Here is a 19884-nt window from a genome sequence, read left to right as displayed (position 1 = left end):
TATAAGGAAATCTGTCAATTGAAATAAATTCATCAGGCCCTAATCTATCGATTTCACATGACTGGCCCCCCTGGCCCCGTGTAGCTCAGTTGGTAGAGCGTGGCGTTTGCAACGCCAGGGTTATGGGTTCGATTCCCACGGGGGCCAGGGGGGCCAGTATGAAAATGTATGCACTCACTAACTGTAAGTCGCTCTGGATAAGAGCGTCTGCTAAATGACTAAAATGTAAATGTAAAAAATGGGAATACAGATATGCATCTGTTATTCACAGATACCTTTAAAGAAAAGGTGGGGGCGTGGATCACAAAACCAGTCAGTATCTGGTGTGAGCACCATTTGTCTCATGCAGCGCAACACATCTCCTTTGCATAGAGTTGATCAGGCTGTTGATTGTGGCCTGTGGCATATTGTCCCATTCCTCTTTAATGGCTGTGCGAAGTTGCTGGATTTTAGTGGGAACTGGAACACGCTGTCGTACATGTCGATCCAGAGCATCCCAAACATGCTCAATGGGTGACATGTCTGGTGAGTATGCAGGCAATGGAAGAACTGGGACATTTTCAGCTTGCAGGAATTGTGTACAGATCCTTGCGACATGGGGCCGTGCGTTATCATGCTGAAACATGAGGTGTTGGCGGTGGATGAATGGCACATTCAAATTGCCATCGATAAAATGTAATTGTGTTCGTTGGCCGTAGCTTATGTCTGCCCATACCATAACCCCACCGCCACCATGGGGCACTCTGTTCAGAACGATGACATCAGCAAACCACTCACCAACACGACGCCATACACATGGTCTGCGATTATGAGGCCAGTTGGACATACTGCCAAATTCTCTAAAACGATGTTGGTAGAGAAATTAACATTCAATTCTCTGGCAACAGCTCTGGTGGACATTCCTGCAGTCAGCATGCCAAAACTTGAGACATCTGTGGCATTGTGTTGTGTGACAAAACTGCACATTATAAAGTGGCCTTTTAGTGTCCCCAGCACAAGGTGCACCTGTGTAATGATCATGCTGTTTAATCCGTTTCTTAATATGCCACACCTGTCAGGTGGATGGATTATCTTGGCAAAGGAGAAATGCTCACTAACAGGGATGTAAACCAAGCTCAACATTTGAGAGAAATACGCTTTTTGTGCGTATGGAACATTTCTGGGATCTTTTTTTTCAGCTCATGAAACATGGGACCAACATTTTACATGTTGCATTTATATTTTTGTTCAGTACAATTTTTGGTCTTTACTTGGATTTATGGATTTCTGTTGTTAAATGTGTATTTACTTAGTGGTTTTAGAAAGTGGGCACCCACCTGCATAGATTTAAGAAAGGGGTTTGGTATTGGGTTTCATCTGAGTACTCTCATGAGTATCTGGTTTACAGTTGATTTACTGAGATAACTGCTTTTGGGATTTGTTATTCGGAGATACTCGGGGGGTAAAGTGGATATCCAGTATCCAGAGACACCCCCCCCCCCCCTCTCCCTCCCTCCCCCTGTATAATGGAACAATCCAATCATGACAGATGTTTGTTGTTCATGCCTCAACCACTCAATGGAGATTAACTGTCCATGATGGACCTGTTGCTTAATAGGAGAGGTGGTGTAGTTAACCCAGCTAGTGGTGGACATCCTTCATAGTCCTGTATGTCCTGTAATGGAGCTCATTAAGGAGATGAGGCTGTGGCAGTATGCTAGCACAGACACACACACACACACACACACACACACACACACACACACACACACACACACACACAGACACACACACACACACACAACACACACACACACACACACACACAGACACACACACACACACACACAGACACACACACAGGATGGGATGTGTATAGGTCATGCTACTCTTAACTGCTTTCTAACATGATGGACGGATGCATGCTGGGTTGTGTGTGTGTGTGTTCGTGCGTGCGTGCGTGTGCATGCATGCGTGTGCGTGTGTGCGTGCGAGCGTGCGTGTGTGTGTGTATGCTAACACATGATGTTATGTATTTATACAGCCTTTAATAGTTCCTGGACCTTGTGTACATCTTGATTGACACGGCAAGCTGTATGAGCATCACAGAATCATGGCTCTCTCGGGATATACTGTCCCCGTCCATACAGCCAGCTGGGTTCTCAGTACATCGCGCGGACAGGAATAAAGAACTCTCCGGAAAGAAGAAGGGCGGTGGTGTATGTTTCATGATTATCTACTCATGGTGTGATTGTGAAAACATACAGAAACTCAAGTCCTTTTGTTCACCCGACCTAGAATATCTCACAATCAAATGCCGACCGTATTACCTCCCAAGAGAATTATCTTCAGTTATAGTCACAGCCATGTATATTCCCCCTCAAGCCGATACCACGACGGCCCTCAAGGAACTACATTGGACTTTATGCAAGCTGGAAACCACATGTCCTGAGGCCGCATTTATTGTAGCGGGGGATTTTAACAAAGCAAATTTGAGGAAAACGCTACCGAAGTTCTATCAACACATTGACTGTAGTACTCGTTCTGGTAAAACACTCGACCACTGCTACTCCCCCTTTCGAAATGCCTACAAGGCCCTCCCCCACCCTCCCTTCGGCAAATCAGATCACAACAAAATTTTGCTCCTCCCTTCCTATAGGCAGAAACTCAAACAGGAAGTACCCGTGCTAAGGTTTATTCAACGCTGGTCTGACCAATCGGAATCCATGCTTCAAGATTGTTTTGATCACGCGGACTGGGATATGTTCCGGGTAGCCTCTGAGAATAACATTGACGTATACACGGACACAGTGACTGAGTTCATCAGAAAGTGTATAGGGGATGTTGTTCCCACTGTGACTATTAAAACCTACCCAAACCAGAAACCGTGGATAGATGGCAGCATTCACGCAAAACTGAAAGCGCGAACCACCGCATTTACTGTAACCATGGCAAGGTGACTGGGAATATGGTCGAATACAAACAGTGTAGTTATTTCCTCCGTAAGGCAATCAAACAGACAAAATGTCAGTACAGAGACAAAGTGGAGTCTCAATTCAACGGCTCAGACACAAGACGTATGTGGCAGGGTCTATAGACAATCACGGATTACAGAGGGAAAACCAGCCACGTCGCAGACGCCGACGTCTTGCTCCCAGACAAGCTAAACACCTTCTTCGCCCGCTTTGAGGATAACACAGTGCCACCGACGCGGCCCGCTCCCAAGGACTGTGGGCTCTCGTTCTCCGTGGCCGACGTGAGTAGGACATTTAAGCGTCTTAACCCTCCCAAGGCTGCTGGTCCAGACGGCATCCCTAGCCGCATCCTCAGAGCATGCGCAGACCAGCTGGCTGGAGTGTTTACGGACATATTCAATCTCTCCCTATCCCAGTCTGCTGTCCCCACTTGCTTCAAGATGTCCATTGTTCCTGTACCCAAGAAAGCAAGGGTAACTGAACTAAATGACTATCGCCCCGTAGCACTTCTGTCATCATGAAGTGCTTGAGAGGCTAGTTAAGGATCATATCACCTCTACCTTATCTGACACCCTAGACCCACTTCAAGTTGCTTACCGTCCCAACTGATCCACAGACGATGCAATCGCCATCGCACTGCACACTGCCCTATCCCATTTGGACAACAGGAATACCTCCGTCAGTATGCTGTTCATTGACTATAGCTCAGCCTTCAACAGCATAGTCCCCTCCAACCTCATCATTAAGCTCGGGCCCTGTGTCTGAACCCCACCCTATGCAACTGGGTCCTGAACTTCCTGACGAGCCACCCTCAGGTGGTGAAGGTAGGAAACAACACCTCCACTTCGCTGATCCTCAACACAGGGGCCCCACAAGCGTGCGTGCTCAGCCCCCTCCTGTACTCCCTGTTCACCCATGACTGCGTGGCCACGCACGCCTCCAACTCAATCATCAAGTTTGCAGACGACACAACAGGAGTAGGCCTGATTACCAACAATGACGAGACAGCCTACAGGGAGGAGGTGAGGGCCCTGGCAGAGTGGTGCCAGGAAAATAACCTCTCCCTCAATGTCAACAAAACGAAGGAGCTGATCGTGGACTTCAGGAAACAGCAGAGGGAGCACGCCCCCATCCAAATCGACGGGACCGCAGTGGAGAAGGAGGAAAGCTTCAAGTTCCTCGGCGTACACATCACTGACAAACTGAAATGGTCCACCCACACAGACAGTGTGGTGAAGAAGGCGCAACAGCGCCTCTTCAACCTCAGGAGGCTGAAGAAATTTGGCTTGGCCCCTAAGACCCTCACAAACTTTTACAATTGAGAGCATCCTGTCGGGCTGTATCACCGCCTGGTACTGAAATTGCACCGCCCACAACCGCAGGGCTCTCCAGAGGTTGGTGCGGTCTGCCCAACGCATCACCGGGGGCACACAGCCTGCCCTCCAGGACACCTACAGCACCCGATGTCACAAGAAGGCCAAAAAGATAATCAAGGACATCAACCACCGGAGCCACGGCCTGTTCACCCCGTTATCATCCAGAAGGCAAGGTCAGTACAGGTCCATCAAAGCTGGGACCGAGAGACTGAAAAACAGCTTCTATCTCAAGGCCATCAGACTGTTAAATAGCCATCACTAGCCGGCTACCACTCGGTTGAGTAACCCTGCAACTTAGAGGCTGCTGCCCTGTATACATAGACATGGAATCACTGGCCACTTTAATAATGGAACACTAGTCACTTTAATAATGTTTACACACTGCTTTACTCATCTCATATGTATATACTGTATTTTATTCTACTGTATTTCTGTCAATGCCACGCCGACATTGCTCGTCCTAATATGTATATATTTCTTAATTCCATTCTTTTACTTTTAGATTTGTGTGTATTGTTGTGAATTGTTAGATACTACTGCACTGTTGGAGCTAGGAACACAATCATTTCGTTACACCCACAATAACATCTGCTAAAAATGTGTACGTGACCAATAAAATTTGATTTGATTTGATTTTGATATTAGGTAGCTTGTTATATAGGAAATACTATAGCAAGGTCCCACTTTTTCTGGATAGTCCGGAAAGTCAATCTGTAGATGCTCTATCTGTTGATAAGCAGCCTCTTGCTAAGGTTACAGTTAGGGTTAGGTTTAGAATAAAGATGAAGGTACGGATTAAGGTTAGGGTTAGGGCTAGGGTTAAGCAATTTTTATGCATTCGCCATGTAATGCTACAAATGAGGAAGGACCATACACAGAAACACGTTACATGGCAGATCGTCAAGGAAGGAAGGAAGGAAGGAAGGAAGGAAGGAAGGAAGGAAGGAAGGAAGGAAGGAAGGAAGGAAGGAAGGAAGGAAGGAAGGAAGGAAGGAAGGAAGGAAGGAAGGAAGGAAGGAAGGAAGGAAGGAAGGAAGGAAGGAAGGAAGGAAGGAAGGAAGGAAGGAAGGAAGGAAGGAAGGGATAATAAGGAAAGTAAACCAATCATTACCATAATTTTATTTTTACCAACTGGGAATTCCTTGCTTGGCTTTATGATGAAGGCGACCACCACCATACATTCATAAAGAGGTCATTTCAGCACCACTGCTTTGATGTCCATTAAAGGACCAGGTTTTTGCTTTCTGCATTTTGCATTTCTCCAATTACAGGACACAGTTTTTGTCTGTGCGTTTTGTGTTTCTAATTGGCATTAAAGCATTACTAATTGCATTGGTTTCCCTTCAGATAAATGACGACTGCATTGCTTCCGATATAATTTTTACCATAAATGCATGTTTTATTCAGCCTCCATAATGCTACGCTCCATGTAGCGTCATATCCTCCTTTCTAAATTGGATATTACCGGGGCTGCTGCAGTTTGTTGCCTCTTGAATAGAAATGTGTGATGCGCTAGTACTCAGTTTGACCAGATAAAGCAGAACAGAGTGAAACTAGTGAGATGGTTGGTAATTGAAGTAGGAAGCTTTCCATCATGACAGGGCCTCTTGTGAGGAGTTACCAACAGCAATCACATTTCCCCTACTCTATCGCTCTCTCTCTCTGTCTCTCTGTCTCTCTGTCTCTTTTCTCTCTCCTCTCTCTCTCTCTCTCTCTCTCTCTCTCTCTCTCTCTCGTGTAATTACGTGAAGTTTCACACTGAAGTGGGCCTTCCTTCCTGAAAGCGACAGGAAATACTAGAGATGAAACAGGTTTCCACACCTGTCGCGCCTGACTCAGGGGACGCTTAAATGTTGAGTCAGGGTGTGTATGTTCTATGTTAGGTGATTTCTATGTTGGTGTTCTATTATGTGTATTTCTATGTTGGTTTTGGGTTCCCAATCAGAGGCAGCTGTAGCTCGTTGTCTCTGATTGGGGACCATACTTAGGCAGCAAATTGGCACTAGTGGGTTGTGGGATCTTGTTCCGTGTTAAGGTATGTTGTGCTGTGCTGCCTTGGACTTCACGTTTTGTTTGTTTATTGTTTTGTTGGTTGTTTATTCATTTAAATAAACATGTACGTATATCACGCTGCGCCTTGGTCTGACCCGTTCATCAACGATCGTGACAGAAGATCCCACCAAACGAGGACCAAGCAGCGTGCCCAGGAAGAGTGAATTGCCATGTCACAGGTGGGCAAATGGTGGTCATGGGAGGAGATATTTGCGGGGGAAAGGACCGGCAAAGGTAGATGCCCAGGCAGGAGAGGAGCAACGGCAGCACAGAGTAAGCCGGTCGAGGAAGAAGCCGAGAGACAGCCCCAAGAAAATGTTGGGGGGGGGGGGCTAAGAGGGTGGTTGGCGGAGCATAGGGTTAGAGCAGAGCCAACTCCCCGTACTCACGCGAGAAGGCGTACGTAGCTCCATGTTATGCGGAGCTACGTACTGTGTCGCCAGTGCACCGGCACAGTCCTGTACGTCCTGTGCTTGCACCACGCACGTGCCGTGCGAAGATGGGCATCCAGCCAGGATGGGGTGTGCTGGCTCAACGCTCCTGGTCTCCAGTACGCCTCCTCGGTCCCGCATATCCTGCGGCAGTTCTACAAGCTGTATCGCCAGTGCGCGTGCACAGCCCAGTGCGTCCTGTGCCAGCGCCCCGCACGTGTAGTGCGAAAGTGGGCAGCCAGCCAGGACGGGTTGTGCCAGCTCTCCACTCCAGACCTCCAGTCTGCCTTCGCATCCCGGTCCGGCCTGTTCCTGTCCCTCGCACCAGGCCAGTGGTGTGTCGCCCGGCCGACGGCCCGTTCCTGCCCCTCGCAACAAGCCAGTGGTGCGCGTCGCCAGCCCGGCCCGGCCTGTTCCTGTCCCTTGCACCAGTCCAGTGGTGCGCGCCGCCAGTCCGGTACGGCCTGTTCCTGTCCCTCGCACCAGGCCAGAGCTCGTTGTCTCTGATTGGGGACCATACTTAGGCAGCCTATTGGCACTAGTGGGTTGTGGGATCTAGGTATGTTGTGCTGTGCTGCCTTGGACTTCACGTTTCGTTTGTTTATTGTTTTGTCGGTTGTTTATTCATTTAAATAAACATGTACGTATATCACGCTGCGCCTTGGTCTGACCCGTTCATCAACGAACGTGACAACACCTGCTTATAAAAACAGCATTTATTTTCTCCTCACTGTCTCTCTCTCTCTCGCTCACTCTTTTCTCTCTCTTTCTTCTCTCTCCATCTCTCTCTCTCTCACTGACCCTCCCTCCCTCCCTCACTAAACCTGGTTGCTTGTCCATGTTGCCTAGGCAATAAAACCCAACAACAACTGAACCAAAGCACCCAAACCCCTTAGCGAGGTGGAATGTGAAGTAGAAATTTATAATCAAATGAATTATAAACCAGCTAGCACACCTGGCTGCAGTAGCTGTTTGGGTTAGGGTTGGGGCGGCATCCAGATTTCCATGTCTTCATATATACGGTATTACCAGTAGTGCACACAAAAGCACAAAAAGCATCACTTACCAGAATGCTAACAAAATGCTAACAAGTACTAATGAATCCCCATACCGAATGTTAGGTAAATGCTAACAAATGTAACACTAAGACAGACAACCCAGCTCATAAGGCACATAAACATCTATAAGACAGCAAGGATCTTCATCTGGGAGGGGATTGTCTGAAGCTTGACCTTGCAAGCTAATGTTAGCAAGTTAGCAAAACCCAGCTTGAGATTTATTTGGCACATCCTAGATAAACTTAATAGTTTATAAGAGATATAGCTGGCAAACATTAGATTAGAACTTGATCACCTCACTTCAAATCAAATCAAATGTTACTTGTCACATGTTTTGTAAACAACAGGTGTAGACTAACAGTGAAATGCTTACATACAGGCCCTTCCCAACATTACAGAGAGAGAAATAGAAAAATAGAAAAATAATAACACAAGGAATAAATACAGAATGAGTAACGATAACTTGGCTATATACACAGGTACCAGTACCAAATTAATAACATGTAATAACAAAGGTTAATAAATACACAATGAGTAATGCTAACTTGGCTATATACATGGGGTACCAGTACCGAGTTGATGTGCAGGGGTACGAGGTAATTGAGGTAGATATCAGTGTTGTAGTAGCCTACTGGTCTCGAGACTACATTAGAGTGTCTCGGTCTTGACTCGGTCTCGCCCAGTGAGGACTCGTAATTTCCTCCCAAAACGCATAATTATCAGCTTCCATTCAGTCAGTGCATAAAACCGCTTCGCCAGGCCGAATATATACACTCCTTCCTTGAAAAAATTATCTTAGCAGCCTTTATATCTATTATAGACTTGTATGCGCAGTGGCGAACCTATAGGCCTTCAGTGTGCGACAGGTTTGTGATTCTGAAAAGGACAGCTACCGTAATACCATCTCACTCATGTAGGAGGGGGCACTTTTTGTAAAACACAAAGGGCCAGTGGTGTAGTGGAGGGTATACACAGGTATACTTTTCCAGTGGGAATTGCGTATACTCACTTCTTAATCCAGATGGATGCGTATCAAGGTAGTCTAGTGGAGATATACGACTTATCAATCAAATCAAATCAAATCAAATTTTATTGGTCACATGCTTCGAATACAACAGGTGCAGACATTACAGTGAAATGCTTACTTACAGCCCTTAACCAACAGTGCATTTATTTTTAACAAAAAAGTAAAAATAAAACAACAACAACAAAAGTGTTGAGAAAAAAAAGAGCAGAAGTAAAATAAAGTGACAGTAGGGAGGCTATATATACAGGGGGGTACCGTTGCAGAGTCAATGTGCGGGGGCACCGGCTAGTTGAGGTAATTGAGGTAATATGTACATGTGGGTAGAGTTAAAGTGACTATGCATAAATAATTAACAGAGTAGCAGCAGCGTAAAAAGGATGGGGTGGGGGGGCAGTGCAAATAGTCCGGGTAGCCATGATTAGCTGTTCAGGAGTCTTATGGCTTGGGGGTAGAAGCTGTTGAGAAGTCTTTTGGACCTAGACTTGGCACTCCGGTACCACTTGCCGTGCGGTAGCAGAGAGAACAGTCTATGACTAGGGTGGCTGGAGTCTTTGACAATTTTGAGGGCCTTCCTCTGACACCGCCTGGTATAGAGGTCCTGGATGGCAGGAATTATGTAGCACAATAGAGAAATCATGCACAAAGTAGCCTACACAATCGCAAAGCATGTGAAATATATTAACATGCGCCACACACAGCCTAGTGTCAGCCGAATATCATCTGCAGGCAGCAAGAGTGTGCAGCTCTCAAATGGTTTTGGCATGGAGCAGCTCACAGAAGAATGACATCAGTAGCCGGTAGGGTAGGAAAGACGTTTCAACTTATGATATCTACCAGTAAATGCTAACTAAGGCAACAATGGGTATGCAACCCAGGCATTGAAAAAGTTTAGTCCGAAGTGTTGGTTAGTAGGCAATAGTCATCAAGCTCTGTTTGCATCAGGGGCATAGACATGGATTGGCCTGGGTGGACAGAGGCCCACCCACTGGGGAGCCAGGCCCTGACAGGCCCACCCACTGGGGAGCCAGGCCCTGACAGGCCCACCCACTGGGGAGCCAGGCCCTGACAGGACCAACCACTGGGGAGCAAGGCCCTGACAGGCCCACCCACTGGGGAGCCAGGCCCTGACAGGCCCACCCACTGGGGAGCCAGGCCCTGACAGGCCCACCCACTGGGGAGCCAGGCCCTGACAGGCCCACCCACTGGGGAGCAAGATATAATATAAAAAACCTATAGGGTGCCTTTCCTTTGCTGTGCGGGCCTTTTGGGAACTGTTTTGCAAAATTAGAGTGTACCCAATTCTCCAGGCAGCACTACACCACTGCATAGGGCAGATGGAAAGACAGCAGTCACACACAGCATGATGTTAAAGGATAAGCAGTCACACACAGCATGATGTTAAAGGATAAGCAGTCACACAGCATGATGTTAAAGGATAAGCAGTCACACACAGCATGATGTTAAAGGATAAACAGTCACACAGCATGATGTTAAAGGATAAGCAGTCACACACAGCATGATGTTAAAGGATAAGCAGTCACACAGCATGATGTTAAAGGATAAGCAGTCACACACAGCATGATGTTAAAGGATAAGCAGTCACACACAGCATGATGTTAAAGGATAAGCAGTCACACAGCATGATGTTAAAGGATAAGCAGTCACACACAGCATGATGTTAAAGGATAAGCAGTCACACAGCATGATGTTAAAGGATAAGTAGTCACACAGCATGATGTTAAAGGATAAGCAGTCACACACAGCATGATGTTAAAGGATAAGCAGTCACACACAGCATGATGTTAAAGGATAAGTAGTCACACAGCATGATGTTAAAGGATAAGCAGTCACATAGCATGATGTTAAAGGATAAGCAGTCACACAGCATGATGTTAAAGGTAGAGCAGTCACACAGCATGATGTTAAAGGATAAGCAGTCACATAGCATGATGTTAAAGGATAAGCAGTCACACAGCATGATGTTAAAGGATAAGCAGTCACATAGCATGATGTTAAAGGATAAGCAGTCACACAGCATGATGTTAAAGGATAAGCAGTCACACAGCATGATGTTAAAGGTAGAGCAGTCACACACAGCATGATGTTAAAGGATAAGCAGTCACATAGCATGATGTTAAAGGATAAGCAGTCACACAGCATGATGTTAAAGGATAAGCAGTCACACAGCATGATGTTAAAGGATAAGCAGTCACACAGCATGATGTTAAAGGATAAGCAGTCACACAGCATGATGTTAAAGGTAGAGCAGTCCATAGACTCTGACATAATAAGCCAGTAGGTCCCAATCATACGAATACAAAAACGTAACCATTAAGCATTTCCCAATCGAAATGAACAACTATTACTTCCTATTGCAAAAAACATTTCACGTTTAGCACACAAAATAACTAGTGACCTAAAGTTTAAAGTGGAACTGACAGCGTTTTAACTACTTTTGCAGATATGAAACAAGCAGACAATCATAATATTAGTAACAAATATCATATTCCCAGTTTATGCTAGAAAACCAAATTTATAAAAGATTTTAAAAACAGGTTCTATTTGACTCAACATTCCATGATGTACACTAAGGCATTGTTGCCTGAATAGATGGATGCAGTTCAATGCATGATTAATATAATTCACCAATACACTCCTTGGTAGTCCAAAACATATTGCTATCAGGTTGTAAATTACAGCTGACCTGGTACATTGTTTGCTGCCTCCATTCGGGATGCACTGTTTCAGTTTCAATGATACAATATTCTGGACAAAAACAGACAAATGTAACTAACGCTGGGAATGTCAACACAATCAAACTAGCAAGGGCAACAATCACAAGTCAGTCATAACGTGACTAATAGGCTAGCGTATCTATTTATGTAGCAAGCTAAAAACACAGAGCCTAACGTTAGCTAGATAGCTAGCTAGCTAGCTGCTAGTAGGATGTCATTTCATGCCATTGGAGGAGTGGGTGAGTGACTGACTTTTTCCCCTCATATCGTTTTTTGGTGGCTATACACAGAGATGCAGGTGTCCTTTGGTTAGTTAGCAAGAACTTGAACGACTGTTATCCAGTTAGCATATCTCTTGTGTTCGCAAATTCACTCTGGCTATCTACTCCGATTTCAGAGTACTCTCGTCTGAGTGTGCCAGAGCGCAGAACAACTTATGAATTTACGAACGCGCAACACCCGCTGAATATGACCGGTGTCGGTAAACGTAGGTAAAAAAAGTAATAGTTAGTAAAGAACGCTCTAGATAACATGCAAACAGCCTAACCAGCTCTGCTACGGCGAGTAAAATGGTCAGAGTGAGGTGTTCTCTCATTTGTGTCTGTAAGTAGCTAGCTGGCAAGCTAGTCAACTTTAGCCAATTAGCTTGGGTGTTTGGTTGCTTGGTTATCTGGTTGAGAGAATGCCAAGAGTGTGCAAAGCTGTCATCAAGGCAAAGGGTGGCTACTTTGAAGAATCTCAAATACAAAATATATTTTCATTTGTTTAACACTTTTTTGGTTACTACATGATTCCATATGTGTTATTTCATAGTTTTGACGTCTTCACTATTATTCTACAATTGTAGAAAATAGTAAAAATAAAGAAAAACCCTTGAATGAGTAGGTGTGTCCAAACTTTTGACTGGTACTGTATATGGTTCCGAAAACATATGGGGGATTGGAAATTATGCAGACAATTACATTGGTGGAAGCCACAGTCTATCTGCAGTGTTAAAGCTGATCTACCCCCTAAAAATATATTGGACATGTCGCAATGATGGAAACCTGCCTACTGTCTCCAGCTACCAGGGCTGTCCACTGATCAGAGGCCATTTTAAAGCCCACTGTCTCCAGCTACCAGGGCTGTCCACTGAGCTGAGGCCCTTTTAAAGCCCACTGTCTCCAGCTACCAGGGCTGTCCACTGATCTGAGGCCCCTTTAGAGAAACCCGGCCTGGGATGTCCTACGGTGGGGTGGATCCCACACCCAGCTCCCTTGTCCCTGTCCTTCTCCTATGCACTCTCCCTCTCTCTTCCTACTATCTCTCTCTCTCCCTTCCTTCAACAGACAATAAAAGCAGGAGACGGGAGACTCTTTCTCAGTTTCAACTCTCCGCTCTACAGTTCAGTTCTGTATGTGTGGTGCTATTAATAAGATGGCTGTCTTGCTGGCCAGGCAGTAGGGAATGGTAGTAATCTAGCAGGAGATCTGAGACTGTGGAGAGAGAGCAGTAGAACGGTCGGTCATTAAAGCAGAGGCGCTCTTTCTCTCTCTCTCTCTCTCTCTCTCTCTCTCTCTCTCTCTCTCTCTCTCTCTCTCTCTCTCTCTCTCTCTCTCTCTCTCTCTCTCTCTCTCTCTCTCTCTCTCTCTCTGTCTCTCTGCAGGAGAGTAATTTCTGACCAGCCTATTAACTGACGATTCAACAGTTGGGTCCCTACAGAGGAAAATCTCTCTCTCTCTCTTGCTCTCTCTCTTTAATCTTTCTCTCTCTCGCTTCAATCTTTCTCTCTTCAATCTCTCTCTTCAATTTTTCTCTCTCTCTACTCTCCCTCTTTTTCACACTCTCCCCCTCCCTCTCTCCCCCTCCCACTCTCTCCCTCCCTCCCTCCCCCCCTCCCCCTCCCTCTCTCTCCCTCCTTCTCTCCCCCTCCCTCTCCCCCCTCTCCCCCTCTCTCTCCCTCCCTCTCTCTCCCTCCCTCTCTCCCCATCTCTCTCTCCATCCTTCTCTCCCCCTCCCTTTCTCCCCCCTCCCTCTCTCCCCCTCCCTCTCTCTCCCTCCCACTCTCTCTCCCTCCCTCTCTCCCCATCTCTCTCTCCATCCCTCTCTCCCCCTCCCTCTCCCCCCTCTCTCCCGCTCCTTCCCCCACTCTCTCTCCCTCCCTCTCTCTCCCTCCCTCTCTCCCCCTCCCTTCTCTCCCTCTCCTTCCTCCTCTTTCCCTCAGTCTTCAAACAGCGAGCGGCTGCAGGAGTTGTGAAGCAAGGGCATTAGCCAATCTCATGTGTTGTTATCTGGCTGGCGTCGGCCATGCTCTAATTGAACATGCAGATGGGCTTTTTCTTCCCCTCTCCTAATAGTAATTATGATGTAAAATGAGAGATGGCTTTAGCAGCGCGCCGGCGGAATATTAAGTGGTCAAGGATTTGACTGGACTCCAGTGTGTCTGTGTGTGTGTGTGTGTGTGTGTGCGTCGGTGTGTTTGTGTTCTTCGGTGTGTGTGCGGGTATTTTTTATGTGTACACGTGCATGTGTGTGGTGATGCATGCGTCTGTGCGTGTCTGTTTTTCTGTATGTGTGTGCGTGTCTATGTGTGTCTGGGTGAATGGCTACCGGTGGAGGCGGTCAGTGAAGGTCGTTCGCTCCGTTAGTTTTTTTTTTCTCTTCCTGTAAGTAATCAGGCTAAAAGCTCTGCATCTGAGGAGGTGCTCCCCTTTAATGGAATGTCTCTACATTAAAGACAGAGCCTGCTGTGTGTGTGTGTGTGTGTGTGTGTGTGTGTGTGTGTGTGTGTGTGTGTGTGTGTGTGTGTGTGTGTGTGTGTGTGTGTGTGTGTGTGTGTGTGTGTGTGTGTGTGTGTGTGTCTGTGTGTGTGTGTGTGTGTGTGTGTGTCTGTGTGTGTGTGTGTGTGTGTGTGTGTGTGTGTGTGTGTGTGTGTGTGTGTGTGTGTGTGTGTGTGTGTGTGTGTGTGTGTGTGTGTGTGTCTCTGTGTGTGTGTGTGTGTGTGTGTGTGTGTGTGTGTGTGTGTGTCTGTGTGTGTGTGTGTGTGTGTGTGTGTGTGTGTGTGTGTGTGTGTGTGTGTGTGTGTGTGTGTGTGTCTGTGTGTGTCTGTGTGTGTGTGTGTGTGTGTGTGTGTGTGTGTGTGTGTGTGTGTGTGTGTGTGTGTGTGTGTGTGTGTGTGTGTGAACAATCCCTCCGTCCTGCCTCCTCATGTCAGCTCTCATCTTGATGAAGATGTCTGTCTTATTGAAAACCATAAATGCTCATGTGAAATGCAAAGAGCTTTTATTACAGACGCAATGAATGTCACACTTTATACAAGGCAATACCTCAAACACACACACACACACACACACACACCGAGATACACACACTGCCCCTCACGGGCATTATGCAACACCTAGAGTAGAGGATCATGGGAATGAGGAAGGAATATTGACCACGCAGAAATAACATAATAACTCTCCAGATAATAAGATGTTAGTGTTAAAGGGTGATGATAGAAGGAGGAATTGATTGATCTTTAGGAGATTGGTTATCAGATAGGGAGGATGTAAAGGATGCCAGATGTCTACAATCACAGTGCACTCCACATAGAATAACTGTATAGGAAAGGGTTGATATTTCTAACAGTATAAATGTAATCCATTGCTTGATAATATCAATACACAGATGTTGTTTTGTTTAAAATATATTCTACCTAGTAGTGTTATCTTCACTTCTACCTACGGTTAGCCTATATGTGTTTCCTTAACACTCACATTCACACTTTAAAAATGTCCAATTTAGAGTTCTGACCTTCTAGATAATCTTCAAGGCTTGGTTGAAACACGCTATTTCACTCTATAGGACTGCCTTGCATCCTCATAATCCCATTATGAGTGCATGACATTTCAGTAGGATGGCATTCCACGTGCCTGTGCCTTGCTTTCATCTACATAGCTTTAACATACGGCAGAGATAGATTAAGAATATACTAATATCAGACAACCTGGTTCTTACAATCATTATCTTTACGCTGCAGTGACACATGGGCATACAGCAGACGGCATGCCAAATTCAAAATGGATGCATGATACAGTGTATTGTGGCTATCACCTTCTGAGAAGGCAGAAGGATAGGGGATAACAGGCAATTAAACATTTTAACATCCACACATACAGCAGGAGTCAGGCCCGTCCATACGTTACTACGGTTATAACTAGCTCTTCCTGAGAGGCGGAGAATGGGGGAATGAGAATTACAACGGTGTTATTGTGGGTAAATCAATCTAGCCCTGTCACTCATCATGATAACAATCATCTCTGGGATCAAAAGGGGTTATTTTGCCACTGGCACCTATATCACCTCAGAGATATGAGTAGGCTTGTTTACTTTTCTCCCAAATTCCGTTTTCTCCATTTTGTTTTTCCAGGTTTCAGTTTTTCTAAATTTTTTCAGGTTTTTGCTATCAAAATCACACCTTTTATATAGAACAACAACAGAAAAACAAATTGGGTGTTCTAAGTCCACAGCAATGCTTAAACTACATCAGGAGACCACTTTTGAGGTCTGTGAAAAATTGAAGAAATGTAGCTGTAGTTACCCTTTAATGCAAGTGCACACCAGCAAGAGTCAGTTGTTTGCCCTGCGCGCCCAGTCGGAATTCGGCCATGATTACTACAAGTTTAGATAGCTGGTTAGACTAACTTATCAATCTAAAAATTGTTAGCTGACATGGCTAATTGAGTGACTGTCAGTGACTAACAAAACAAGAGAAACAGCCAAATTTCGAAATGGCACCTTGTGTATTCTACTATTCTAACTCTGAACTGTAAGTTGTGACCCCGACTGAGTTCCCCCCCAAATATTATTAGATATACAGTATATTTGTTTTTGGTGGGGGCCCCCTAGCGACCGGGGGCCCTAAGCGACCGCTTATCCTGCTTTGGCCTGGGGCCGGCCCTGTCTAAAGGTCAACGCTCCAGATGTAACATTACTATTAGGACAGTGATGGAATACAGTACTAGTCAATGCCATATTGCCCTGCTTTTCCCTTACCTCCATTGATTTTGTTATTCACTCTCACTCAGATATCGTTAACATGGCATAATTATTGGCAGAATGTGTAGAATTACAGGAAATTAGCTTTAAAACTGCATAAATAACAACATCTCGCAGTGAGACCTGCAGGCTTAGAAACTCACACTCCATTACTGTATGTATAATGTCACTGTACCGGGCTATAGGAGAGACTAGAGGTAGTGTATTACAGTTTTTCTCCATTGGTTTGGCTCATTTCTTGAAACAGAAATTACATTCTCAAAACTACATGGACAAACCTCCAAACCACTTGGCAATTGTTCACAACAGAATTGAATTTCTCATTCATTTCATCAAATTGCAAATGTCTAAGTACATGTCTCAATGTCTCAGTACATCTTTGCAAATGATTAAGTACAGGTAGCCTACATTTAGCACAATTTCCAAGTGAATAGATCTTGTTGATCTAAACTGATTGTTGATTCTCAGTCTAATGGTTGTTCGCTCCAAAACGTGTCAGCGTCATTTCATTGTATAAGTCATCACATGCACAATAGTCTGTTCAATTGTCAAAATTAGTCAAGAACATAATACCATGAATACCATATATGAATCCCTTGGAACATTTGATAAATTTATTACAGCAATTGACAGTCAGGTGAAACTAGAACTTGACTAACGAAGGAGGAGTTTCACACATCTCAGATGACCAATCAAACAGTATGTTTAGTTACCTGACAGGTGCTGTCCATGACTGTGAATGCTGCCAAACATGTATGTAAAGAGCTTGACCATGCAGGACCAGTACAATTTCTGAACATGGAGGCACCTGGCCAAGTAAATGAACAAGGGCAACTGCCTGCTCGAGGAAGAGGAAGAAGAAGAAGAGGAGGAGGAGGAGTAAGGGTGCGTGGTGGTGGAATAGGGGGAAGAGGCCGAGGAGCACGAAGACACCATGCTGTCCCGGATGAAATTCGGGCCACAATTATAGACCATGTCATCAACCATGGCCTCACAATGGCGGAGGCAGGTCGCCGAGTGCAGCCTAATGTGCCTCGCTCAACAGTCTCCTCCATCATCCAAACCTTTCGCAGGGAAAACAGGTATGTAGTCAGTCAATGATGGAATTATATGTTGTATAGGACAGGACACTGTGCATAGAGCAAGAAATATATTTATTTACATATTTACCTATTCATTTAGTGTGTGTGTGTGATAGGCCTACAGTAATATCTTACCTCAATGGGATGTTATGATACTAAAAATGACAAGAAAAACATTGGAGAAAATAAACTATGGAATAGTTTATTTTCTACAGTATTGATGATACAGTTTACAGTAGTATTCCAGTCACTGTGCAGTGATGCATTAGAATTGTGGTAAAGTTACTGTAAGTAAAACAACAATACAATTACATAGGTAACTCATTCTGTAAGGAATACATAAGGTATACATTACGAATGGAGTGTTGTCCTTTGACTTCTATATCTAGGATTGGACGACAACCTTGCACAGGTGGCAGAGGAAAACTTCTCAATGAACAACAAGAACAAGAGATCTGTAACATGGTGATGGCAAATAATGCCATCACATTGAGACAGATCCGCGCTGCAATCCTACAAGACAATGCCATATTCCAAAATGTCAACTCTATAAGCATCTCCACAATAGACCAGATATTGAAGAAGCATCAGATGACAATGAAGCAAATTTACAGGGTACCATTTGAGAGGAACTCTGATAGAGTGAAAGAGCTGCGGTACCAGTATGTACATGTAAGTCAGTTACTGGTTGTCCATCATTATAACATTTTTACAATTAAGCAGTGGTTCCCAAACTTTTTGGCTTCAGTACCCACTTTACCTGATTTGTGTATCCAGGTAATCCAGGTATGGAAGTATTTGATTTATCTGACTTCAACATTTCGCCTAAAAACTGCAGCTTACTGTATGATGCAATTATCATTATAATCCTTATTTTGAAGAATATAACATACAATAAGAAAAGGGGTCAAAGAGCTGCAATTAGTGCCTCCCATGTAAATCTATCTAATACTGTGGGTTTTACTGTAACATTTCAGTAAGTCTAGTCATTGATGATTTCCCCCTCCCCTTTCTGTCAAATACCCCCTGTAGTACCTCTGCATAGGGGTACATGTACCCCAGGTTTGGAACCACTGGAGTAGTGGCCAGTAGTATATTGAACTTGTGGAGAACATAGAACATTCCTATGTAATTGTCTGTAACTGTAGTGTATGACTCTTCTGTATGACTGATTTGATGTTTTCTTTTTTACGCTATTGTAGAGAATAATGGCATTGGAAGGAAACGAGACCCATCACATCCTCGTGTTTGTGGATGAAGCTGGCTTCAACCTGGCCAAGGGGCCGAAGACGTGGCCGTAATATTTTGGCCACCGGGCCATGGTGGATGTCCCAGGCCAGCGAGGGGGCAATATAACTATGTGTGCTGCCATATCGGAGAATGGTGTGGCCACTCACATCCCCAGTCTTGGCCCATACAATACACAGAAGCTCCTCATCTTCTTGGACCGCCTTCATGTTGATTTGATCCCTGAAAATGAGAGCGGTCTCGTAGGGCCTCACCTACCACAATATGTCATTGTATGGGACAATGTGAATTTCCACCGTGGCCCGCTCATCAGGGCCTGGTTCACTACTCATCCAAGGATGGTCATGGTGTTCCTACCACCTTACTCTCCTTTCCTCAATCCTATTGAGGAGTATTTCTCCGCTTGGAGGTGGAGAGTGTATGAGCATCGGGCTCAAGATCAGAGGTCCCTGCTCCATGCAATGGACGCTGCGTGTGAGGATATTACAGGAGATCAGTGTAGGGGATGGTTGCGACATGCACGCCCGTTTCTTCCCTCGTTGCATCGCAAGGGAGAATATACGCTGTGATGTGGACGAGAATCTGTGGCCAGACAGACAGCAGCGTGTGGATGGCCAGGAGGGTGAGGACAGCGACCAGTGAAGAACTGTTAGTTGTGAAACTCCAGCTTTATTTACAGCACTGTAGGCTGCATATAATTTTCATTGTTTTTTGTTTGTGTGTTTATATTACAGTATATTATGCTGTATACATTTTCTTTTACTCTGATGTATGGAAGTTACTTTATGTGTGTGAATGATAATGGTTACAATTTCCTTGGCAGTATGAGTGCAATGTGTGATGTCAAACCTTGGAGGCTACTCTTACCCTAAAATCCTATTTATTTTTTTCAGTTTTATACA

General features: G+C 45.1%; 1 protein-coding gene across 2 annotated transcripts in view; it reads left to right on the top strand.

Annotated features, from left to right (window-relative positions):
• Positions 1–19884, top strand: part of LOC121539167 (neuroligin-3-like) — a 343557-nt gene that overhangs the window by 244502 nt on the left and 79171 nt on the right. The window lies entirely within an intron of this gene.

The sequence above is a fragment of the Coregonus clupeaformis genome, chromosome 3 (genome assembly GCF_020615455.1).
Source record: "Coregonus clupeaformis isolate EN_2021a chromosome 3, ASM2061545v1, whole genome shotgun sequence".
Lineage (NCBI taxonomy): Eukaryota > Metazoa > Chordata > Actinopteri > Salmoniformes > Salmonidae > Coregonus > Coregonus clupeaformis.
The sequence above is the reverse complement of the archived record's forward strand: the minus strand, read 5'-3'. Positions and strand labels throughout refer to the sequence as shown.